Below are 26,173 nucleotides of genomic sequence, written 5' to 3'. Positions count from 1 at the left end.
CCCGCCTCCGCCAATACCAGACAGTGATGCAGCTTGTCAGAATGTTCTCCACGGTTCGTCAATACAATCAGAATCAGAATCAGGTTTATTATCACCGGCCTGTGACGTGAAGTGTGTCTACTTAGCAGCAGCAATACTAAGTTTTTGAGTGTATTTGTTGACATACCAAATCTCTTCAAACTCCTAATGTAGTCACTGTCTTGCCTTCTTTATAACTGTATCAAGGATGAGGTTACAGAGTACCTGGAGGCATATGACAAGATCGGCAGAACTCAGCATGAATTCCTTAAAGCAAAATCCTGCCTGACAAACCTATTACAATTTTTTGAGGAAATTACCAGTAGGCTAGACAAGGGAGATGCAATGGATGTTGTATATTTGGACTTTCAGAAGGCCTTTGACAAGGTGCCACACATGAGGCTACTTAACAAGATAAGAGCCCATGGAATTACGGGAAAGTTACATACATGGATAGAGCATTGGCTGATCGGCAGGAAACAGAGAGTAGGAATAAAGGGATCCTATTCTGGTTGGCTGCCGGTTACCAGTGGTGTTCCACAGGGGTCCGTGTTGGGGCCGCTTCTTTTTACATTGTACATCAATGCTTTGGATTATGGAATAGATGGCTTTGTGGCTAAGTTTGCTGACGATACGAAGATAGGTGGAGGGGCCGGTAGTGCTGAGGAAACGGAGAGTCTGCAGAGAGGCTTGGATACATTGGAAGAATGGGCAAAGTGGCAAATGAAATACAATGTTGGAAAGTGTATGGTTATGCACTTTGGCAGAAGAAATAAATGGGCAGACTATTATTTAAATGGGGAGAGAATTCAAAGTTCTGAGATGCAACGGGACTTGGGAGTCCTGGTACAGGATACCCTTAAAGTTAACCTCCAGGTTGAGTCAGTAGTGAAGAAGGTGAATGCAATGTTGGCATTCATTTCTACAGGAATAGAGTATAGGAGCAGGGATGTGATGTTGAGGCTCTATAAGGCACTGGTGAGACCTCACTTGGAGTGCTGTGGGCAGTTTTGGTCTCCTTATTTAAGAAAGGATGTGCTGACGTTGGAGGGGGTACAGAGAAGATTCACTAGAATGATTCCAGGAATGAGAGGTTTAACATATGAGGAACGTTTGTCCACTCTTGGACTGTATTCCTTAGAGTTTAGAAGAATGAGGGGAGACCTCATAGAAACATTTCAAATGTTGAAAGGCATGGATAGAGTGGATGTGGCAAAGTTGTTTCCCATGATGGGGGAGTCTAGTACGAGAGGGCATGACTTAAGGATTGAAGGGCACCCATTCAGAACAGAAATGTGAAGACATTTTTTTAGTCAGAGAGTGGTGAATCTATGGAATTTGTTGCCATGGGCAGCAGTGGAGGCCAAGTCATTGGGTGTACTTAAGGCAGAGATTGATAGGTATCTGAGTAGCCAGGGCATCAAAGGTTATGGTGAGAAGGCGGGGGAGTGGGACTAAATGGGAGAATGGATCAGCTCATGATAAAATTGCGGAGCAGACTCGATGGGCCGAATGGCCGACTTCTGCTCCTTTGTCTTATGGTCTCGATATGTTGGGACCAGGTTAGGTCCTCAGAGATCTTGACACCCAGGATCTTCAAACTGTTGACTCTCTCCACTTCTGATCCCCCTATGAGGATTGGTACGTGTTCCTATGTCTTACCCATCCTGAGGTCCGCAATCAGCTCTTTCGTATTACTGAGGTTGAGTGTCAGGTTGTTGCTGCAGCACCACTCCACTAGTTGGCATATCTCACTGCTGTCTGCCCTCTCGTCACCACCTGAGATTCCTTCAACAATGGTTGTATCGACAGCAAATTTATAGATGGTATTTCAGCTATGCCTAGCCACACACTAATGGGTATAGAGAGAGTAGAGCAATGGGCTAAGCACACACCCCTGAGGTCCGCCAGTGTTGATCATCAGCGAGGAGGAGATGTTATCACCAATCTGCACAGATTGCAATCTCCTGGTTTGGAATTCGAGGATCCAATTGCAGCAGGAGGTACAGAGGCCCAGGTTCTGTAAATTCTCAGTCAGGATTGATACAAGCCTGCATATGTGCTGCTGCATGGACTGTGAAATTGGAGAGCTGGATGTAATTCAGTGTTGCAGAGAACTTAAATATGGCTCTCTCCAGAAGGGAGCTCTTGGAACAGAGGTAGTGTCCTCAATAGATATTAGAGCAGAATTACTCCAATAACTGATCCAATTCTCCTCCCAGCTCTGATATTCTGCCTTCTCCCCATAACGCTTCACGTGCTGACTAAATAGAGAATCTATCTACCTCTGCCTGTTGCATGGGGTGACTGAGGAGAACCCAAGTGCAGGACACAGGCATGTCGACTGAGTTGGGGATGCTGGAGTAGATGTGAAGGTTGAACAGCAAACCGGAGGAATCTTGGCAAGGAGACTGGATTTATAGGGACTATCTTGAAACTAGAGCTGAACTTGGAACTGAACTTAGAACTAACAGTTCTAATCAGACAAGAGAATGAAGTATCACACAAGAATAGACCAACAAACTGGCAACCTGTGATGGTGACGCCATCGTACTTATTTCACAGTCTCTGGTGAAAACCAGGTGTATTGTAATTAAGTAAACTAGCAGCTATTGGAAATCTAATGACTGAAATTAGGGCATGATCAGGGAGAAAGGAGCGTTAAAGGGGAACAGCCAAACAGAACCATGACACTGCCTTTATTATGCATAAAGATTTATGTGTCCACAGCTGCATGTGGCATAGAATTCCACAAATTCACCACTCCCTGCCAAAAGAAATTCCTCCTCAACTCTGTTCTAAAATGATGCCCACCTATTCTGAGGCTGTGTCCTCTGGACTTAGACTTTCCCACCATATACACTCAATCAAGGCCTTTTGACACGCGATAGGTTGAAAGGATTGTCCCTAGCAATCCTTTTGCTCTTAACAACACTGTAGATCTTCACCATGTCTGCCAGGACTTCATGACTTCACTAAGCCTTACTGATTTCTTTTGTCAGTGTTGTCTATAAGGCAGAAAAAGTGAATGGGAAGTTGGATGATTGGGAAGCTTTTAAAATCCAACAAATGGCAACTAAAACGATGTAAAAAGGGAAAAGATGAAATATGAGGGAAAACCAGTCAAGCAGGAAACCAGAAGTTTTTTTCCCCCAGTTATATAAAGAGTAAAAGAGAGGTGAGAGTTGATATTGGGCCACTGGAAAATGATGCTGGTCAGGTAGTAATGGGGGCAGTTGAACTTAATAAGTAATTTGCATCAGTCTTCACTGTGGAAGACACTAGCAGTGTGCCAGAGGTCCATGAGTGTCAGGGAGCAGGAGTGAGTGCCATTGGCATTACAAAGGCAAAAGTGCTCAGCAGACTCAAAGGCCTTAAGGTGGATAAGTCACCTGGGTCACATACCGTTCCTGCCTCTACCACCACTGCCAGCAGCCCATCCACGCGCTCACCACTCTGTGTAAAAAACTTACCCCTGACATCTCCTCTGTACCTACTTCCAAGGAACTTAGAACTAAGACCTCTCATACTAGCCAATTCAGCCCCAGGGAAAAGCCTCTGACTATCCACACGATCAATGTCTCTCATTATCTTGTACACCTCTATCAGGTCACCTCTCACCCTCCGTCGCTCCAAGGAGAAAAGGCCGAGTTCACTCAACCTGTTCTCATAAGGCATTCTCCCCAATCCAGGCAACATCCTTGTAGATCTCCTCTGCACCCTTTCTCTGGTTTCCACGTTCTCCCTATAGTGAGGCGACCAGAATTGAGCACAGTACTCCAAGTGGGGTCTGACCAGGGTCCTATATACCTGCAACATTACCTCTCAGCTCTTAAACTCAATGCACCTTATTTTGTATCCTTCGTGCCTTGAGATATAACACTTAGTGTGCTCTATTTGCTACCCCTTTCGATTCTGCTTCCCTACAGCACTGATAATCACCCTGCTGGCTGCAATTATGTCCTTTCATCTGCCTGCCCTTCCTGACAGTCTGAATGCATACTATCTCTTTTTTTTAAAAACTGTTCATCCCATCCTGAGTTTCTTCATTCTGGTTCCACCCCCTTCTAATTTAGTTTAAATTCTCCCCAACAGCTGTAATGGTGTATGGGGTTGAGTGGGATCCAGGATTAGCCATGATGGAATGGCAGAGCAGACTCAATGAGCAGAATGGCCTAATTCTTCTCCTCTGTCTTATGTTAATATCGAAAGGACTAAATGGGGTGGATGTGAAGTGGATGATCCTTCTGGTGGGCAGAGGGCACAGCCTGAAAACCAAGGGGCGACCTTTCAGAACAGAAGTAAGGAGTAATTGTTTTTGGCTAAAGAGTAATGAATATATGGAATGTTCTGCAGTGGAGGCCAAGAGCGTAGGTATATTCAAAGCAGAAGTTGATAGATTCCTTATTGGTCAGGGCATCAAGGGATATGGTGAGAAGGCAGGTGTATGGGGTTGAATGGGATCCAGGATCAGCCACGATGAATGGTGGAGTGGTCTCGAAGGGCTGAATGGCCTAATTCTACTCTTAAGTCTCACAGTTTTATGTCCTAACACATAGGAGCAGAATTTGGCCATTCATCCCATCGAGTCTGCTAACTACATTTGCCTTCCTCCCTTCTGAAAGAGCGGAATGACATTCGCAATCTGGGAGCATGCCAGAATCAATAAATTCTTGAAAGATTGTGAACAATGCATCCATTATCCATTTAGCAACCTCTCTCAGGACTCTGGGATGTAGTCCATCTGGCCGAGGTGACTTATCCAACTTAAGGCCTTTGAGTCTGCTGAGCACTTTTGCCTTTGTAATGCCAATGGCACTCACTCCTGCTCCCTGACACTCATGGACCTCTGGCACACTGCTAGTGTCTTCCACAGTGAAAACTGATTCAAAGTAATTATTAAGTTCACCTGCCATTTTTCTGTCCCCCATTACTACCTGACCAGCATCATTTTCCAGTGGTCCAATATCAACTCTCACCTCTTTTACTCTTTATATAACTGGAAAAAAAACTTCTGGTTTCCTGCTTTATATTCTTGGCTAGTTTTCCCTCATATTTCATCTTTTCCTTTCTTACATCGCTTTTGTCGCCTTTTGTTGGATTTTAAAAGCTTCCCAATCATTCAACTACTCACTCGCTTTTTCTGCCTTATAGAGAACATTTAGGAAACAAAGGTTGGGTGTGTTGTGGATAGCGTGGAGGGTTGTCAGAGGTTACAACGGGACATTGATAGGATGCAAAACTGGGCTTAGAAGTGGCAGATGGAGTTCAACCCAGAGAAGCGTGAGATGGTTCATTTTGGTAGGTCAAATTAGATGACAGAATGTAGATTTATTTGTAATGCTCTTGGTAGTGTGGAGGAGCAGAGGGATCTTGGGGTCCGAGTCCATAGAACACTCAAAGCTGCTTCGCAGGTTGACTCCGCAGTTAAGAAGGGACACGGTGCATCTGTATTCCATCCGGTGACGTGTCGGAGCACTCCCGAGTGCAGTCTTATGTCACCAAGTCACAAAGGATTGATCATTTGCGCCAGAAAAGAGTAGCACAGCTTCGAATGGTGGGGATCCTTAATGAAAGACTCTTGTGTCCGTGATCTCTGAAGATGTGCTCAATGGTGTGAGGGATTTTTCAAGTGCTGGACTGGACTGTATCCATCATTTTCTGTGTAGAGCTTTGCATTGCTGGGCATTCGTGTTTCCATGCCAGGCTAGAGCAGCTTGTGTGAAGAGCTGGCACTCTGGAATTTTATCCTGAAATAAGCTCGCCTTGTATGACAAACACGCGATATGCAGCAGATGCTGGAAATGCAAATCCGCACGCTCAAAACGCTGGAGGAAGTCAGCAGGCCAGGCAGCATCTGTGGGAAAGAGTAGACAGGCGAAGTTTGGGGCCGAGATCCTTCTGTGATTTAATGCCTTGCATCTGGTTAGGTGACGGGGTACTTGTGAGAGCAGGTAAGCAGGTCCGTGATATGGAAGCGATGATTAGCATAAGAAAAGAGCTAGTCCTTCGAGCCGGAATCGAACCAGCGACCTAAGGATGTCAGCTTTTGTCTCTACAGTCCTCCGCTCTACCAGCTGAGCTATCGAAGGAAAGGCAAGAATAGAGGGCTTGGCGTGGACCCTTGCGACACGGAGTCCCAAACTAGCGTCCCGACGAAGGGTCTAGGCCTGAAATGTCGACTGTACTTCTTCCTAGAGATGCTGCCTGGCCTGCTGCGTTCACCAGCAACTTTGATGTCTGTTGTTTCCCAAACTAGCGTGCATGTGATAAAGCAGGTTGGGAACCCCTGCCTGCGGACAATGTTTCTGGAGCTGAGTGACAGCTGCGTGTCTACCGTTTGGGTCCGAAAAGTCGACTTGCTACTCCTTTGCATAGATGCTGTGTTGCCTGCTGAGTTTCTTCAGCATTTTGTGTGCGTTGCTTCGTATTTCCAGCATGTGCAGACTTTCACCGAGGAAGAAAGAATTTTCCGGTGTTCGTCCGTTTTGAAGTAGTCTAGCACTGACAGTGGTTTCTGATAAGCGAAGGGGGCCAGTGGCGCAATGGATAACGCGTCTGACTACGGATCAGAAGATTGTAGGTTCGACTCCTACCTGGCTCGGTGATCTTTTCCTCATTCTTTTGCAAGTCTGGTCAGCTGTCCTCTTTCACCCCGCTTCCTGGCCAATTTCTTTCTTAGCATCTATGACTGACTCCTCACCAGAAAGCTCACGCTTCATTTCCGCATCAGCTGCCAGTTATCTTTGTCTCATCGCTAGTGTCTTCCACAGTGAAGACTGATGCAAAGTACTTATTAAGTTCAACTGCCCCCATTACTACCTCACCAGCATCATTTTCCAGTGGCCCAATATCAACTCTCACCTCTCTTTTACTCTGTATACAACTGGGGAAAAAAAAACTTCTGGTTTCCTGCTTGGATGGTTTTCCCTCATATTTCATCTTTTCCCTTTTTACATCGTTTTAGTTGCCATTTGTTGGATTTTAAAAGCTTCCCAATCATCCAACTTCCCATTCACTTTTTCTGCCTTATAGACAACACTTACGAAAGAAATCAGTAAGGCTTAGTGAAGTCATGAAGTCCTGGCAGACATGGTGAAGATCTACAGCGTTGTTAAGAGCAAAAGGATTGCTAGGGACAATCCTTTCAACCTATCGAGTGTCGAAAGGCCTTGATTGAGTGCATATGATGGGAAAGTCTAAGTCCAGAGGACACAGCCTCAGAATAGGTGGGCATCATTTTAGAACAGAGTTGAGGAGGAATTTCTTTTGGCAGGGAGTGGTGAATTTGTGGAATTCTATGCCACATGCAGCTGTGGACACATAAATCTTTATGCATAATAAAGGCAGTGTCATGGTTCTGTTTGGCTGTTCCCCTTTAACGCTCCTTTCTCCCTGATCATGCCCTAATTTCAGTCATTAGATTTCCAATAGCTGCTAGTTTACTTAATTACAATACATCTGGTTTTCACCAGAGACTGTGAAATAAGTACAATGGCATCACCATCACAGGTTGCCAGTTTGTTGGTCTATTCTCATGTGATACCTCGTTCTCTTTCAGAAAGCCTGTAATAAAGTCCCACATAGGAGATTAGTGGGCAAAATTAGGGCACATGGTATTGGGGGCAGAGTACTGACATGGACTGAAAATTGGCTGGCTGCCAGAAAACAGTAGCAATTAATGGGTCCCTTTCGGAATGGCAGGCGGTGACCAATGGGGTACCGCAGGGTTCAGTGCTGGGACCGCAGCTGTTTACAATATATATTAATGATTTAGATGAGGGAATTAAAAGTAACATTAGCAAATTTGCTGATGACACAAAGCTGGGTGGCAGTGTGAAATGTGAGGAGGGTGTTATGAGAATGCAGGGTGACTTGGACAGGCTGGGTGAGTGGGCAGATGCATGGCAGATGCAGTTTAATGTGGATAAATGTGAGGTTATCCACTTTGGTGGTAAAAACGGGAAGGCATATTATCTAAATGGAGTCAAGTTAGGAAAAGGGGAAGCACAACGAGATCTAGGTGTTCTTGTACATCAGTCACTGAAAGCAAGCATGCAAGTACAGCAGGCAGTGAAGAAAGCTAATGGCATGTTGGCCTTCATAACAAGGGGAATTGAGTATAGGAGCAAAGAGGTCCTTCTGCAGCTGTACAGGGCCCTGGTGAGACCACACCTGGAGTACTGTGTGCAGTTTTGGTCTCCAAATTTGAGGAAGGACATTCTTGCTATTGAATGAGTGCAGTGTAGGTTCACAAGGTTAATTCCCGGGATGGCAGGACTGTCATATGTCGAAAGATTGGAGCAACTGGGCTTGTATACTCTGGAATTTAGAAGGCTGAGAGGGGATCTTATTGAAACATAAGATTATTAAGGGATTGGACACACTGGAGGCAGGAGACATATTCCCACTGATGGGTGAGTCCAGAAACAGAGGCCACAGTTTAAGAATTGGGGGCAGGCCATTCAGAACAGAGTTGAGGAAAAACTTTTTCACCCAGAGAGTGGTGGATATATGGAATGCTCTGCCCCAGAAGGCTGTGGAGGCCAAGTCTCCGGATGCTTTCAAAAAAAAAAAAAAAAAAAAAAAAAAAGAGATGGATAGAGATCGTAAAGATAGTGGAATCAAAGGTTATGGGGATAAGGCAGGAACTGAATACTGATAGTGGATGATCAGCCATGATCACAGTGAATGGCGGTGCTGGCTCAAAGGGCCAAATGGCCTACTCCTGCACCTATTGTCTATTGTCTTCTCTGATTAGAACTGTTAGTTCTAAGTTTAGTTCCAAGTTCAGCTCTAGTTTCAAGATAGTCCCTGCAAATCCAGTCTCCTTGTCAAGATTCCTCCGGTTTGCTGTTCAACCTTCACATCTATTCCAGCATCCCCAACTCCGTCAACAAGCCTGTGTCCTGCACTTGGGTTCTCCTCAATCACCCCGTGCAACAGGCAGAAGTAGATAGATTCTCTATTTAGTCAGCACATGAAGCGTTATGGGGAGAAGGCAGGATATCAGAGCTGGGAGGAGAATTGGATCAGTTATTGGAGTAATTCTGCTCCAATATCTATTGGGAACACTACCTCTGTTTCAAGAGCTCCCTTCTGGAGAGAGCCATATTTAAGTTCTCTGCAACACTAAATTACATCCAGCTCTCCAATTTCACAGTCCATGCAGCAGCACATATGCAGGCTTGTATCAATCGTGATTGAGAATTTACAGAACCTGGGCCTCTATACCTCCCTCTGCAATTGCATCCTCAAATTCCTAACAAGGAGATCGCAATCTGTGCGGATTGGTGATAACGTATACTCCTCGCTGATGATCAACACTGGCGGACCTCAGGGGTGTGTGCTTAGCCCACTGCTCTACTCTCCCTATACCCATGACTCTGATTAGGCATAGCTCAAGTACCATCTATAAATTTGCTGACAATACAACCATTGTTGATAGAATCTCAGGTGGTGACTAGAGGGCATAAGGAGTGAGATATGCCAACAAGTGGAGTGGTGCCACAGCAACAACCTGGCACTCAACATCAGTAAGACGAAAGAGCTGATTGCGGACTACAGGAAGGGTAAGATGACTTCACATATACCAATCCTCAGAGGGATCAGAAGAGAAGAGAGTGAGCAGTTTGAAGTTCCTGGGTGTCAAGATCTGAGGATCTAACCTGTTCCCAACATATTGATACAGTTATAAAGAAGGCAAGACAGTGACTATACTTCATTAGGAGTTTGAAGAGATTTGGTATGTCAACAAATACAGTCGGAAACTTAGTATTGCTGCTGCTAAGTTGACACACCTCACGACACATGCCGGTGATAATAAACCTGGTTCTGATTGTATTGATGAACCGTGGAGAACATTCTGACAGAAAATATAGAAAACATAGAAAATAGGTGCAGGAGTAGGCCATTCGGCCCTTCGAGCCTGCACCGCCATTTATTATGATCATGGCTGATCATCCAACTCAGAACCCTGCACCTGCCTTCCCTCCATACCCTCTGATCCCCCTAGCCACAAGGGCTATATCTAACTCCCTCTTAAATATAGCCAATGAACTGGCCTCAACTGTTTCCTGTGGCAGAGAATTCCACAGATTCACCACTCTGTGTGAAGAAGTTATTCCCCTAATCTCAGTCCTAAAAGGCTTCGCCTTTATCCTCAAACCATGACCCCTCATTCTGGACCTCCCCAACATCGGGAACAATCTTCCTGTATCTAGCCTGTCCAATCCTTTTAGGATTTTATACTTTTCAATCAGATCCCCCCTCAATCTTCCAAATTCCAATGAGTACAAGCCTAGTTCATCCAGTCTTTCTTCATATGAAAGTCCTTCCATCCCAGGAATCAATCTAGTTAACCTTCTTTGCACTCCCTCTATGGCAAGGATGTCTTTCCTCAGATTAGGGGACCAAAACTGCACACAATACTCCAGGTGTGGTCTCACCAAGGCCTTGTACAACTGCAGTAGTACCTCCCTGCTCCTGTACTCGAATCCTCTCGCTATAAATGCCAGCATACCATTGGCCTTTTTCACCGCCTGCTGTACCTGCATGCCAACTTTCAATGACTGGTGTATAATGACACCCAGGTCTCATTGCACCTCCCCTTTTCCTAATCGGCTACCATTCAGATAATTATCTGTTTTCCTATTTTTGCCACCAAAGTGGATAACTTCACATTTATCCACATTAAATTGCATCTGCCATGAATTTGCCCACTCACCCAACCTATCCAAGTCACCCTGCATCCTCTTAGCATCCTCCTCACAGCTAACACTGCCGCCCAGCTTCGTGTCATCCGCAAACTTGGAGATGCTGCATTTAATTCCCTCATCCAAGTCATTAATATATATTGTAAACAACTGGGGTCCCAGAACTGAGCCTTGCGGTACCCCACTAGTCACTGCCTGCCATTCTGAAAAGGTCCCGTTTATTCCCACTCTTTGCTTCCTGTCCGCTAACCAATTCTCTATCCACATCAATACCTTACCCCCAATACCGTGTGCTTTAAGTTTGCACACTAATCTCCTGTGTGGGACCTTGTCAAAAGCCTTTTGAAAATCCAAATATACCACATCCACTGGTTCTCCCCTATCCACCCTACTAGTTACATCCTCAAAAAATTCTATGAGATTCGTCAGACATGATTTTCCTTTCACAAATCCATGCTGACTTTGTCTGATGATTTCACCGCTTTCCAAATGTGCTGTTATCACATCTTTGATGACTGACTTCAGCAGTTTCCCCACCACCGACGTTAGGCTAACCGGTCTATAATTCCCCGGTTTCTCTCTCCCTCCTTTTTTAAAAAGTGGGGTTACATTAGCCACCCTCCAATCCTCAGGAACTAGTCCAGAATCTAATGAGTTTTGAAAAATTATCACTAATGCATCCACTATTTCTTGGGCTACTTCCTTAAGCACTCTAGGATGCAGACCATCTGGCCCTGGGGATTTATCTGCCTTTAATCCCTTCAATTTACCTAACACCACTTCCCTACTAACATGTATTTCCCTCAGTTCCTCCATCTCACTGCACCCTCTGTCCCCTACTATTTCTGGAAGATTATTTATGTCCTCCTTAGTGAAGACAGAACCAAAGTAATTATTCCATTGGTCTGCCATGTCCTTGCTCCCCATAATCAATTCACCTGTTTCTGTCTGTAGGGGACCTACATTTGTCTTTACCAGTCCTTTCCTTTTTACACATCTATAGAAGCTTTTACAGTCAGTTTTTATGTTCCCTGCCAGTTTTCTCTCAATCTTTTTTCCCCTTCCTAATTAAGCCCTTTGCTCTCCTCTGCTGAACTCTGAATTTCTCCCAGTCCTCAGGTGAGCCAATTTTTCTGGCTAATTTGTATGCTTCTTCTTTGGAATTGATACTATCCCTAATTTCTCTTGTCAGCCACGGGTGCACTACCTTCCTTGATTTATTCTTTTGCCAAACTGGGATGAACAATTGTTGTAGTTCATCCATGCAATCTTTAAATGTTTGCCATTGCATATCCACCGTCAGTCCTTAATAAGTGTCATTTGCCAGTCTATCTTAGCTAATTCACGTCTCATACCTTCAAAGTTACCCCTCTTTGAGTTCAGAACCTTTGTTTCTGAATTAACTATGTCACTCTCCATCTTAATTAAGAATTACACCATATTATGGTCACTCTTACCCAAGGGGCCTCTCAGGACAAGATTGCTAATTAACCCTTCCTCATTGCTCAAAACCCAGTCTAGAATAGCCTGCTCTCTAGTCGGTTCCTCGACATGTTGGTTCAAAAAACCATCCCGCATACATTCCAAGAAATCCTCTCCCTCAGCAGCCTTATCAATTTGGTTCACCCAATCTACATGTAGATTGAAGTCACCCGTTATAACTGCTGTTCCTTTATTGCACACATTTCTAATTTCCTGTTTAATACCATCCCCGACCTCACTACTACTGTTAGGTGGCCTGTACACAACTCGCACCAACGTTTTCTGCCCCTTAGTGTTATGCAGCTCTACCCATATCGATTCCACATCTTCCCGGCTTATGTCCTTCCTTTCTATTGCATTAATCTCCTCTTTAACCAGCAACACCACCCCACCTCCTTTTCTTTCATGTCTATCCCTCCTGAATATTGAATATCCCTGAACGTTGAGCTCCCATCCTTGGTCACCCTGGAGCCATGTCTCTGTGATCCCAACTATATCATAATCATTAATAACAATCTGCACTTCCAATTCATCCACCTTGTTACGAATGCTCCTTGCATTTACACACAAAGCCTTCAGGCGCTCTTTTACAACTCTTAGCCCTTATACAATTATGTTGAAAAGTGGCCCTTTTTGATGCTTGCCCTGGATTTGTCAGCCTGCCACTTTTACTTTTCTCCTTACTACTTTTTGCTTCTACCCTCACTTTACACGCCTCTGTCTCTCTGCACTGGTTCCCATCCCCCTGTTGTGAACTAACCTCCTCTCGCCTAGCCTCTTTAGTTCTATTCCCACCCCTCAACCATTCTAGTTTAAAGTCACCTCAGTAGCCCTCACTAATCTCCCTGCCAGGATATTGGTCCCCCTAGGATTCAAGTGTAACCCGTCCTTTTTGTACAGGTCATGCCTGCACCAAAAGAGGTCCCAATGTTCCAAAAACTTGAATCCCTGCCTCCTACTCCAATCCCTCAGCCACGCATTTATCCTCCACCTCATCGCATTCCTACTCTCACTGTCACGTGGCACAGGCAGTAATCCTGAGATTACTACCTTTGCGGTCCTTTTTCTCAACTCCCTTCCTAGCTCCCTATATTCTCCTTTCAGGACCTCTTCTCTTTTCCTACCTATGTCATTGGTACCTATATGTACCACAACCTCTGGCTCCTCACCCTCCCACTTCAGGATATCTTGGACATGATCAGAGATATCCTAGACGCTGGCACCAGGGAGGCAAACTACCATCCAGGTTTCTGGACTGCATCCGCAGAATCGCCTATCTGACCCCCTTACTATTGAGTCCCCTATCACAACTGCCCTCCTCTTCCTTTCCCTACCCTTCTGAGCTACTGGGCCGGACACTGTGCCAGATGCCAGACAGGCTGCATCACTGTCTGGTATTGGCGGAGGCAGGGTGATGGCTGGCTACTGCACAAGACTAGAAGAAGCTGCAGAGGGTTGTAAATTTAGTTGGCTCCATCTTGGGTGCTAGCCTACAAATTACCCAGGACATAGTCAGGGAGCAGTGTATCAGAAAGGCATTGTCCATTATTAAGGACCTCCAGCACCCAGGACATTCCCTTTTCTCACTGTTACCATCAGGTAGGAGATACAGAAGCCTGAAGGCACACACTCAGTGATTCAGGAACAGCTTCTTCCCCTCTGCCATCCGATTCCTAGATGGACATTGGACATTGAACCCGAGATCACTACCTCACTTTTTAAATATATAATATTTCTGGGGTTTTTTTGCACAAGATTTAATCTATTCAATATATGTATACAGTAAATTATTTACTTATTTGTTATTATGATTTTACTTTACTTTATACTTTGTCACCAAACAATTGATACTAGAGCGTACAATCATCACAGCGATATTTGATTCTGCTCATGCTCCCTGGAGTACAAACCGAAAGTAAATATTAAAATTTAACCATATAAAAAACCATATAACAATTACAGCATGGAAACAGGCCATCTTGGCCCTTCTAGTCCGTGCTGAACTCTTACTCTCACTGAGTCCCACCAACCTGCACTCAGCCCATAACCCTCCATTCCTTTCCTGTCCATATATCTATCCAATTTAACTTTAAATGACAACATCGAACCTGCCTCAGCCACTTCTGCTGGAAGCTCGTTCCACACAGCTACCACTCTGAGTAAAGAAGTTCACCCTCATGTTACCCCTAAACTTTTGCCCTTTTACTCTCAACTCATGTCCTCTTGTTTGAATCTCCCCCACTTTCAATGGAAAAAGCCTACCCATGTCAACTCTATCTATCCCCCTCAATTTTAAATACCTCTATCAAGTCCCCCCTCAACCTTCTATGCTCCAAAGAATAAAGACCCAACTTGTTCAACCTCTCTGTAACTTAGGAGATGAAACCCAGGCAACATTCTAGTAAATCTTCTCTGTACTCTCTCTATTTTGTTGACATCGTTCCTATAATTCGGTGACCAGAACTGTACACAATACTCCAAATTTGGCTTCACCAATGCCTTATACAATTTCAATATTATATCCCAACTCCTATACTCAATGCTCTGCTTTATAAAGGCCAGCATACCAAAAGCCTTCTTCACCACCCTATCCACATGAGATTCCACCTTCAGGGAACTATGCACCACTATTCCTAGATCCCTCTGTTCCACTGCATTCTTCAATGTCCTACCATTTACATGTATGTCCTATTTTGATGAGTCCTACCAAAATGTAGCACCTCACATTTTTCAGCATTAAACTCCATCTGCCATCTTTCAGCCCACTCTTCCAACTGGCCTAAATCTCTGCAAGCTTTGAAAACCTACTTCATTATCCACAACTCCACCTATCTTAGTATCATCTGCATACTTACTCATCCAATTTACCACCCCAACATCCAGATCATTAATGTATATGACAAATAACATTGGACCCAGTACAGATCTCAGGCACACCACTGGTCACCAGCCTCCAATCTGACACACAGTTATCCACCACTACTCTCTGGTGTCTCCCATCCAGCCACTGTTGAATCCATTTTACTACTTCAATATTAATGCCTAACGATTGAACCTTCCTAACCAACCATCCGTGTGGGACCTTGTCAAAGGCCTTACTGAAGTCTATATAGAGAACATCCACCGCTTTACCCTCGTCAACATTCCTAGTAACCTCTTCAAAAACTTCAGTAAGATTTGTCAAATATGACCTTTCCCACACAAATCCATGTTCACTGTTCCTAATCAGACCCTGTCTAACCAGATTATTATATATACACCATCTCTAAGAATACTTTCCATTAATTTACCCACCACTGATGTCAAACTCACAGGCCGATAATTGCTAGGTTTACTCTTAGAACCCTTTTTAAACAATGGAACACGAGCAATACGCCAATCCTCCGGCACCATCCCCATTTCTAATGACATTTGAAATATTTCTGTCAGAACCCCTAATTTAAATTTAAATTATAAATTATAATTATAATTTAAATTATAAATCATAAATAGAAAATAGAAAAGGGAAAGTAAGGTAGTGCAAAAAAATGAGAGGCAGGTCCAGATATTTGGAGGGTATGCCCCAGATCCAGGTCAGGATCCGCTCAGCAGTCTTATCACAGTTGGAAAGCAGCTGTTCCCAAATCTGGCCATACGAGTCTTCAAGCTCCTGAGCCTTCTCCCGGAGGGAAGAGGGACGAAAAGTGTGTTGGCTGGGTGGGTCGTGTCCTTGATTATCCTGGCAGCACTGCTCCGACAGCGTGCGGTGCAAAGCGAGTCCAAGGATGGAAGATTGGTTTGTGTGATGTGCTGGGCTGTGTTCACGATCTTCTGCAGCTTCTCCCGGTCTTGGACAGGACAACTTCCATACCAAGTTGTGATGCACCCTAGAAGAATGTTTTCTATGGTGCATGTATAACAATTAGTGAGGGTTTTAGGGGACAGGCCAAATTTCCTTCGCTTCCTCAGGAAGTAAAGGTGCTGTTGGGCCTTCTTGTCAGTGGACTCTGCTTGGTTGGACCAAGTCAGGTCATTTGTGATGTTAACCCTGAGGAACTTAAAGCTTTTGACCTGTTCCACTTGCTCACCACCGATGTAAATTGGGTTGTGCGGTCTGCTACTCCTTCTGAAGTCAACAACCAATTCCTTCGTCTTGCTGACGTTGAGGGATATGTTATTGTCTTCGCACCATGCCACCAGTTTCTTAATTCCCTGTCTGTACTCAAACTCATCATTACCTGAGATATGGCCTACAATTGTGTTGTCATCAGCAAACCTATATATTGAGTTTGATGGAAACCTGGCTACACAATCATGGGTGTACAGTGAGTACAGCAGGGGGCTGAGTACACAGCCTTGTGGGGCACCGGTGCTCAGAGTGATCGTAGAGGAGAGCTTGTCCACTATTTTTACAGCCTGGATCCTGTCTGTGAGGAAGTTGAAGATCCAGCTGCAGATCTGTATGCTAAGGCCCAGGTTCTGGAGCTTAGGAATCAGTTTATTTGGAATGATGGTATTAAAGGCAGAGCTGTAGTCAATGAAAAGGAGCCTTACGTATGTGTCTTTATTCTCCAGGTGTTCTAAGATTCTAGAGATTTTTTTCTTCTCTATTTTGTATTGCACTGAACTACTTCAGCTAAGTTAACATATTTCGCGACACCCGCCGGTGATAACAAGCCTGACTCTGATTCAGACATAGATGAACAGAACATACTGAGCTACACAAATCGGAGGAGACCTGGTACAATGCCGGTCTGTATCTGCGTTCTGATACTTCAGATACTGGCACCACCTGCTGGTGTGGATTTGCAAACGCTGAACCGAGAGTGACTGCAAAAGGATGCCCAATCAGAATTGAAGAAAGTAATGTCCGTGCCTTTGTGGTAATCTCTTCTGTTGAACACTTGAAGCAGAGTCGCATCATCTTGTTGCGTGGAGTCCAATCAACTCAGCGTGGAGAGACTGCTGGAGCAGCCTGTGTGAAGACTGAGTGCTCTGGAATGCCAGGCTGAGAAGCTCGCGATGGGTATTGTGTGATTTGGTGCATCTGTATTCCATCTGGTGACGTGTCGGAGCACTCCCGAGTGCAGTCTTATGTCACCAAGCTGCCCCGTGACACGGGATTGATCACTTGCGCCAGGAAAGAGTAGCACAGCTTCGAATGGTGGGGATCCTTAATGAAAGACACTTGTGACCGTGATCTGTGAAGATGTGCTCAATGGTGTGAGGGATTTTTCAAGTGCTGAACTGGACTGTATCCATTATTTTCTGTGTAGAGCTTTGCATTGCTGGGCATTCGTGTTTCCATGCCAGGCTAGAGCAGCTTGTGTGAAGAGCTGGCACTCTGGAATTTTACCCTGAAATAAGCTCGCCTTGTATGACAAACACGAGATATTCAGCAGATGCTGGAAATGAAAATCCGCACGCTCAAAATGCTGGAGGAGGAAGTCAGCAGGCCAGGCAGCATCCATAGGAAAGAGTAGACAGGCGAGATTTGGGGCCGACACCCCTCTGATTTGATGCCTTGCATCTGGTTAGGTGACGGGGCAGTTGTGAGAGCAGTGTTGTGCCAGTAAGTAGGTCCGTGATATGGTGGCGATGGTCAGCATAAGAAAAGAGCTAGTCCTTCGAGCCGGAATCGAACCAGCGACCTAAGGATGTCAGTTTTTGTCTCTACAGTCCTCCGCTCTACCAGCTGAGCTATCGAAGGAAAGGCACAAATAGGGCGCTTCGCGTGGACCCTTGCGACACGGAGTCACAAACTAGTGAGCTCAGCAGGTCGGGCAGCATCAGTGGAAAAGATCAGTCGACATTTCGGGCCAGAACCCTTCGTCAGGACTGTAGAGGGAAGGGGCAGAGGCCCTATAAAGAAGGTGGGGGGAGGGTGGGAAGGAGAAGGCTGGTAGGTTCCAGGTGAAAAACCAATAAGGGGAAAGATAAAGGGGTGGGGGAGGGGAAGCGAGGAGTGATAGGCAGGAAAGGTGAAGGAGGAATAGGGGAAAACACAATGGGTAGTAGAAGGAGGCGGAACCATGAGGGAGGTGGTAGGCAACTGGGGGAGGGGCAGAGTGAAATAAGGATAGGGGAAGGGAGGGGGAGGGAATCACCGGAAGTAGGAGATGTTCATACCAAGGGGCCGGAGACTACCCAGACTGTCCCAAACTAGTGTCCATGTGATAAAACAGATTGGGAACTCCTGCCTGCGGACAATGTTTCTGGAGCTGAGTGACAGCTGCGTGTCTGCCGTGTGGGCCCGAAACGTCGACTTGCTACTCCTTTGCATAGATGCTGTGTTGCCTGCTGAGTTTCTTCAGCATTTTGTGTGCGTTGCTTCGTATTTCCAGCATGTGCAGACTTTCACCGGGAAAGAAAGAATTTTCTAGTGTTCGTACGTTTTGAAGTAGTCTAGCACTGACAGTGGTTTCCGATAAGCGAAGGGGGCCAGTGGCGCAAAGGATAACGCGTCTGACTACGGATCAGAAGATTGTAGGTTCGACTCCTACCTGGCTCGGTGATCTTTTCCTCATTCTTTTGCAAGTCTGGTCAGCTGTCCTCTTTCACCCCGCTTCCTGGCCAATTTCTTTCTTAGCATTTATGACTGACTCCGCACCAGAAAGCTCACGCTTCATTTCCGCATCAGCTGCCAGTTATCTTTGTCTCATCGCTTCTCGGGCCTCTTGTCCTACCTAACGTGCCCTCTTCGCTGTTGCAAGGGGGAGCTGTCGCGATGGCGCCGAGCTGCGGTCTCCGCCAAGTTTAATTGTCAATCAACCATACAGTTCAGCATTCAACACCATAGTTCCATAGAGGCTCAACAAGAAGCTCAGAGACGTCGGCCTTGACCCCGCCTTGCGCATCTGGATCCGAGACTTCCTGTCAGACCGCCAGCACTTTGTAAGAGTGGGTTCCCTCACCTCCAACCCTCTGACGCTCAATACAGGAGCGCCTCCGGGCTCCGTACTGAGTCCCCTCATTTACTCCCTGTGCCACCCAGAGCTTTAATCCGCTAACTAAATTTGCCAACTACACTGCATTGATTGGCCCTATCTCAAACAATAACGAGCTGGCCTACAGGGAAGAAGTCATCTCTCTGACACAGTGGTGTCAAGAAAACAACCTCTCCCTCAATGTTGCAAAAACAAAGGAGCTGGTTGTGGATTGCAGGCGGAATGGAAACGGGCTAACCCCTATTGACATCAATGGATCAGGGGCTGAGAGGGTAAACAGACCGAGGACCTCACATGGTCTGTACACTCCAACTGTGTGGTGAAAAAGGCACACCAGCGCCTCATTCACCTCATACTATTGAGTAAGTTTGGTATGGCCCCCCCAAATCCTAAGAACTTTCTACAGGGCAGAATTGAGAGCATCCTGACTGGCTGCATCACTGCCTGGTATGGGAACTGTACTTCCCTCAATCGCAGGACTCTGCAGAGAGTGGTGCGGACAGCCCAGCACATCCGTAACCATAGAAACTACAGCACAGAAACAGGCCTTTTGGTCCTTCTTGGCTGTGCCGAACCATTTTCTGCCTAGTCCCACTGACCTGCACACGGACCATATCCCTCCATACACCTCCCATCCATGTATCTGTCCAATTTATTCTTAAATGTTAAAAAAGAACACGCATTTACCACCTCGTCTGGCAGCTCATTCCATACTCCCACCACACTGTGTGAAGAAGCCCCCCCTAATGTTCCCTTTAAACTTTTCCCCCCTCACCCTTAACCCATGTCCTCTGGTTTTTTTCTCCCCTTGCCTCAGTGGAAAAAGCCTGCTTGCATTCACTCTATCTATACCCATCATAACTTTATATACCTCTATCAAATCTCCCCTCATTCTTCTACGCTCCAGGGAATAAAGTCCCAACCTATTCAACCTTTCTCTGTAACTGAGTTTCTCAAGTCCCGGCAACATCCTTGTAAACCTTCTCTGCACTCTTTCAACCTTATTTATATCCTTCCTGTAATTTGGTGAACAAAACTGAACAGAATACTCCAGATTCGGCCTCACCAATGCCTTATACAACCTCATCATAACATTCCAGTTGTGAACTTCCCATGATTCATGACATTTACAAGGACAAGTGTGTGAAAAGGGCCTATAGGATCATTGGGGACCCAAGTCACCCCAACCACAATCTATTCCAGCTGCTACCATTCGGGAAACGGTACCACAACATAAAAGCCAGGACCAACAGGCTCCGGGACAGCTTCTTCCACCAGACCTTCAGACTGATTAACTCATGCTGATATGAGTGTGGTCTATATTACATCAACTGTTCTATTTATTATAAATTACTATGATTGCACATTTAGATGGCGACATAGCAAAGATTTTTACTCCTCATGTATGTGAAGGATGTAAGAAATAAAGTCAATTCAATTCATTTCAATAACAGCCAAATGAATCAGTGTCCTCCAGGGGCACAGTGCAGAGCACAGAACCAACAGTAGCACGAGGCACATATAGCCTATTTCAGTACGATAGCAGGAAACATACAGTCACAATACTGTAATAAAAGCCAAGTCCCTTAGTGTCAGCAATCTCGGCTGGGGTTTAGTTGTGTTTTAATTTGAGTTTAGGGACAGAGGGGAGGTTAATGTTCAGTTTCATGCTTATGGACAGTTTTGTGGTCCAAAGTTGTGGGCACATGGCCAAGTGGTTAAGGCATTGGACTAGTGACCTGAAGGTCGTGTGTTCGAGCCCCAGCCGAGGGAACGTATTGTGTCCTTGAGCAAGGCACTTAATCAGACATTGCTCTGCAACAACACCAGTGCCAAGCTGTACGGGTCCTAATGCCCTTCCCTTGGACAAAATCAGTGTTGTGGAGAGGGGAGACTTGCAGCATGGGCAACTGCTGGTCTTCCATACAACCTTGCCCAGGCCTGTGCCCTGGAGAGTGAAGACTTTCCAGGCACAGATCCATGGTCTTGCAAGACTGATAGATGCCCCTGTGTGGTCCAAAGACCTGGGTAGGACGAGTCATGAGATTCTGCATAGGGAGTTCAGAGAATTAGGTGTGAAATTAAAGGGTAGAACCTCCAGAATGGTGATCTCAGGCCTGCAAGGCAGTGGATGTTGTCTACATGGACTCTAGATTAGATTATGAGGATACTCAGTCCTCATTTATTGTCATTTAGAAATGCATGCAGTATGATATCACAGAAATACAGGACAGACCAAGACCAACACTGACAAAAAACACACAATTATAACATATAGTTACAACAGTGCAAAGCAATACCGTAATTTGATAAAGAACAGACCATGGGCACAGTAAAAAAAGGAATTTTCTTTAGTAATTCCTAGTAAGGAATTTGACCTTTCAGCACCCAGGGCATCCCCTTTTCTCACTGTTACCACTAGGTAGGAGATAGAAGCCTGAAAGCACACACTCAGCAATTCAGGAACAGCTTCTTCCCCTCTGCCATCTGATTCCTAAATGGACATTGAACCTTTGGACACTACCTCACTTTTTAAATATATACAGTATTTCTGTTTTTGCATGGTTTTTTGTAGTCCATTCAATACACATATACTATTACTTGTTATAATTATTATATTTATTCTATTATTATTTTTTTCTCTCTGCTAGATTATGTATTGCATTGAACTGCTGCTGCAAAATTAAATTTCACATCACACGCCAGTGATAATAAACTGGTTCTGAGATCCTGCATGGGAGGCTGCTCAACAACGTTCAGTCACTAGGTATTCAGCATGAGGTAGTAAATTGTTTTAGGCATTAGCTTCATGGGAGAAGCCAGATTGTGGGAGTAGAGGGTTGCCTCTCTGACTACAGGGTTGTGATTAGCGGTGTGCTGCAGGCATCGGTGCTGTCTCCTTGTTGTTTGTCATCTATATCAATGATCAGGATGATAATGTGTTTAACTGGATCAGCAAATTTGCAGATGACAGCAAGACTGGGGCTGTAGTGGACAGTGAGGAAAGCTATCATGGCTTGCAGATGGATCTGCATCAGCTGGAAAAAAGGGCTGAAAATGGTAGATGGAATTTAATGCAGGCAAGTGTGAGGTTTTGCACTTTGGGAGGACCAACAAGGATAGGTCTTACACAGTGAACAGTAGGACTCTGAAGAGTGTAGTAGAACAAAGGGATCTGGGAATACAGGTCCATAATTCGTTGAAGGTGGTGCCATGGGGAGATAAGATTGTTAGACAGCTTTAGGCACATTGGCCTTCATAGATCAGAGTGTTGAGTACAGCAGATAGGATGCTGTAGTTGTGTAAGATGTTGGTGAGGCCTAATCTGGAGGACTGTATGTAGTTTTGGTCACCTACCTACAGGAAAGATGTAGACAAGTTTTAACAAGCACAGAGAAAGTTTACAAGGATGTTGCCGGATCTGGAGGACCTGAGTTATAAGGAAAGATTGAATAGGCTAAGGCTGTATTCTTTCGAATGTAGAAGAATGACAGAAGATATAATGGAGGTACACAAATCTATCAGAGGCATAGATAGGGTAAATGCAAGCAGGCTTTTTCCACTGATGTTGAGTGGGACTACAGTCAAAGTCATGGGTTAAGGGTGAAAGGTGAGAAATTTAAAGGCAACATGAGGGGAATCTTCACTCAGTGGATCATGAGAGGGGAAACTTCACTCAGAGGGTTGTGAGCATGCAGAATAATGCACTAGATGGGCCAAGGTTCCGTACTTCTCTATGTTTCTATGATGATGTTTCTATGGCTATCAGGCAGGAAATTGGAAGCTTAAATTGGAAACAGATATTCTCAGGGAAAAGTACGGAAGAAATGTGACAAATATTCAGGGGATATTTGTGTGGAGTTCTGCATAGGTACATTCCAATGAGACAGGGAAGTGGTGGTAGGGTACAGGAACCGTGGTGTACAAAGGCTGTAATAAATCGAGTCAAGAAGAAAAGCTTACAAAAGGTTCAGAGAGCTAGGTAATGTTAGAGATCTAGAAGATTATAAGGTTAACAGGAAGGGGCTTAAGAAGGAAATTAGGAGAGCCAGAAGGGGCCATGAGAAGTCCTTATCGGGCAGGATTAAGGAAAACACTAAGGCATTCTACAAGTATGTGAAGAGCAAGAGGATAAGACGTGAATGAATAGGACCTATCAAGTGTGACAGTGGGAAAGTGTGTATGGAATCGGAGGAAATAGCAGAGGTACTTAATGAATACTTTACTTCAGTATTCACTATGGAAAAGGATCTTGGTGATTGTGGTGATGACTTTCAGCAGACTGAAAAGCTTGAGCATATAGATATTAAGAAAGAGGATGTGCTGGAGCTTTTGGAAAGCATCAAGTTGGATAAGTCACCAGGGCCAGATGAGGTATACCCCAGGTTACTGTGGGAGGTGAGGTAAGAGATTGCTCAGCCTCTGGCGATGAACCTTGCATCATCAATGAGGACGGGAGAGGTCCTGGAGGATTGGAGGGTTGTTAATGTTGTTCCTTTTTTCAAGAAAGGGAGTTGAGATAGCCCAGGAAATTATAGACCAGTGAGTCTTACCTCAGTCAACAACAGGAATTCTGCAGATGCTGGAAATTCAAGCAACACACATCAAAGTTGCTGGTGAACGCAGCAGGCCAGGCAGCATCTCTAGGAAGAGGTACAGTCGACGTTTTTGGCCGAGACCCTTCGTCAGGACTTACCTCAGTGATTGCTAAGTTGATGGAGCTGATCCTGAGAGGCAGGATTTATGAACATTTAGAGAGGTATAATATGATTAGGAGTAGTCAGCATGGCTTTGTCAAAGGCAGGTGGTGCCTTACGAATTTGTGAGTGCCTTATGATAGAGCCTGATTGAGTATTTTGAGGATGTGACTAAACACATTGATGAAGGTAGAGCAGTAGATGTAGTGTATATGGATTTCAGCAAGGTATTTGATAAGGTACCCCATGCAAGGCTTATTGAGAAAGTAAGGAGGCATGGGATCCAAAGGAAATTTGCTTTGTGGATCCAGAACTGGCTTGCCCACAGAAGGCAAAGTGGTTGTAGATGGGTCATATTCTGCCTGGAGGCCAGTCACCAGTGGAGTGCATCAGGGATCTGTTTTGGGACCCTTACCGTACATAACTATATAACAATTACAGCATGGAAACAGGCCATCTCGGCCCTTCCACTCCATGCTGACTCTTAATCTCACCTAGTTCCACCGACCTGCACACAGCCCATAACTCTCCATTCCTTTCCTGTTCATATATCTATCCAATATAACTTTAAACGACAACATCGAACCTGCCTCAACCACTTCTGCTGGAAGCTCGTTCCACACAGATACTACTCTGAGTAAAGAAGTTCCCCCTCATGTTACCCCTAAACCTTTGCCCTTTAACTCTGAACACATGTCCCCTTGTTTGAATCTCCCCCACTCTCAATGGAAAAAGCCTATCCACGTCAACTCTATCTATCCCCCTCATAACTTTAAACACCACTATCAAGTCCCCCCTCAACCTTCTACACTCCAAAGAATAAAGACCTAACTTGTTCAACCTTACTCTGTAACTTAGGAGATGAAACCCAGGCAACATTTTAGTAAACCTCCTCTGTACTCTCTCAATTTTATTGACATCTTTCCTATAATTTGGTGCCAGAACTTTACGCAATACTACAAATTTGGCCTTATCAATGCCTTATACAATTTCAATATTACATCCCAACTCCTATACTCAATGCTCTGATTAATAAAGGCCAGCATACCAAAAGCTTTCTACACCACCCTATCCACATGAGATTCCACCTTCAGCAAACTATGCACCATTATTCCTAGATCCCTCTGTTCTACTGCATTCTTCAATGCCCTTCCATTTACCTTGTCTGTCCTATTTTGATTAGTCCTACCAAAATGTAGCACCTCACATTTTTCAGCATTAAACTCCACCTGCCATCTTTCAGCCCACTCTTCTAACTGGCCTAAATCTCTGTGCAAGCTTTGAAAACCTACTTCATTATCCACAACGCCACCTATCTTTGTATTATCTGCATACTTACTAATCCAATTTACCACCTCATCATTCAGATCATTAATATATATATGACAAACAACATTGGACCCAGTACAAATCCCTGAGGCACACCGCTCCACATTATCCTCCAATCTGACACACAGTAATCCACCACTGCTCTCTGACGTCTCCCATCCAGCCACTGCTGAATCCATTTTACTACCCGATATTAATGCCTAACGATTGAACCTTCCTAACTAACCTTCCGTGTGGAACCTTGTCAAAGGCCTTACTGAAGTCCATATAGACAACATCCACCACTTTACCCTCGTCAACATTCCTAGTAACCTCTTCAAAAAATTGAATAAGATCTGTCAAACATGACCTTCCACACACAAATCCATGTTGACTGTTCCTAATCAGACCCTGACTATCCAGATAATTATATATACCATCTCTAAGAATACTTTCCATCAATTTACCCAACACTGATGTCAAACTCACAGGCCAATAATTGCTAAGTTTACTCTTAGAACCCTTTTTAAACAATGGAACCACATGAGCAATACGCCAATCCTCCAGCACCATGCCCATTTCTAATGACATTTGAAATATTTCTGTCAGAGCGGTCAGTCAGCACACCCGGAGGTCTAGCCCAGAGTTCAGTGTTCCAACATTGGCTTATCTGGGAAGATAATGAAGTTTGGAGCTCTAGGGTCAATCTGATGCTTGAGGTTGAAGCCTAATGGCAGAAGCTTCTAAGCAGAAGACAGGAAGCCCATCCTAGAGTTGAAAGACTGTTTGTATTAGTGGGTGGGTGGGTACGTGGGAGGAAAGGGGTTTGAGAGTGTCTGAGAAGAACGTATTAACTTGCCCAAATGACTATCACCCCGTGGCACTTGCATCCACAGTGATGAAGCATTTTGAGAGGATTCCAATGAAACATTTCAACTCCTGCCTGAGAAACTACTGGGATCTGCTCCAATTTTCCTGTCAGGAGAACAGATGCTCTTCAGATACCATCTCGTTGGCTCATCACTCA

General features: G+C 44.9%; 4 non-coding genes across 4 annotated transcripts; 2 read left to right on the top strand and 2 right to left on the bottom strand.

Annotated features, from left to right (window-relative positions):
* Positions 1-6,023: 6,023 nt before the first annotated feature.
* Positions 6,024-6,110, bottom strand: trnay-gua (transfer RNA tyrosine (anticodon GUA)). Its single transcript is given in 2 exon segments — positions 6,024-6,059; positions 6,074-6,110. It is a non-coding gene; the product is annotated as a tRNA-Tyr (tRNA).
* Positions 6,111-6,549: 439 nt separating this feature from the next.
* On the top strand, positions 6,550-6,622 carry trnar-acg (transfer RNA arginine (anticodon ACG)). Its single transcript has one exon. It is a non-coding gene; the product is annotated as a tRNA-Arg (tRNA).
* An 11,195-nt stretch (positions 6,623-17,817) lies between these two features.
* On the bottom strand, positions 17,818-17,904 carry trnay-gua (transfer RNA tyrosine (anticodon GUA)). The gene is given in 2 exon segments: positions 17,818-17,853; positions 17,868-17,904. It is a non-coding gene; the product is annotated as a tRNA-Tyr (tRNA).
* Positions 17,905-18,632: 728 nt separating this feature from the next.
* Positions 18,633-18,705, top strand: trnar-acg (transfer RNA arginine (anticodon ACG)). The gene has a single exon. It is a non-coding gene; the product is annotated as a tRNA-Arg (tRNA).
* Positions 18,706-26,173: the final 7,468 nt, after the last annotated feature.

The sequence above is a fragment of the Mobula birostris genome, chromosome 1, assembly GCF_030028105.1.
Source record: "Mobula birostris isolate sMobBir1 chromosome 1, sMobBir1.hap1, whole genome shotgun sequence".
NCBI classification, from domain to species: Eukaryota; Metazoa; Chordata; class Chondrichthyes; order Myliobatiformes; family Myliobatidae; genus Mobula; species Mobula birostris.
The sequence above is the reverse complement of the archived record's forward strand: the minus strand, read 5'-3'. Positions and strand labels throughout refer to the sequence as shown.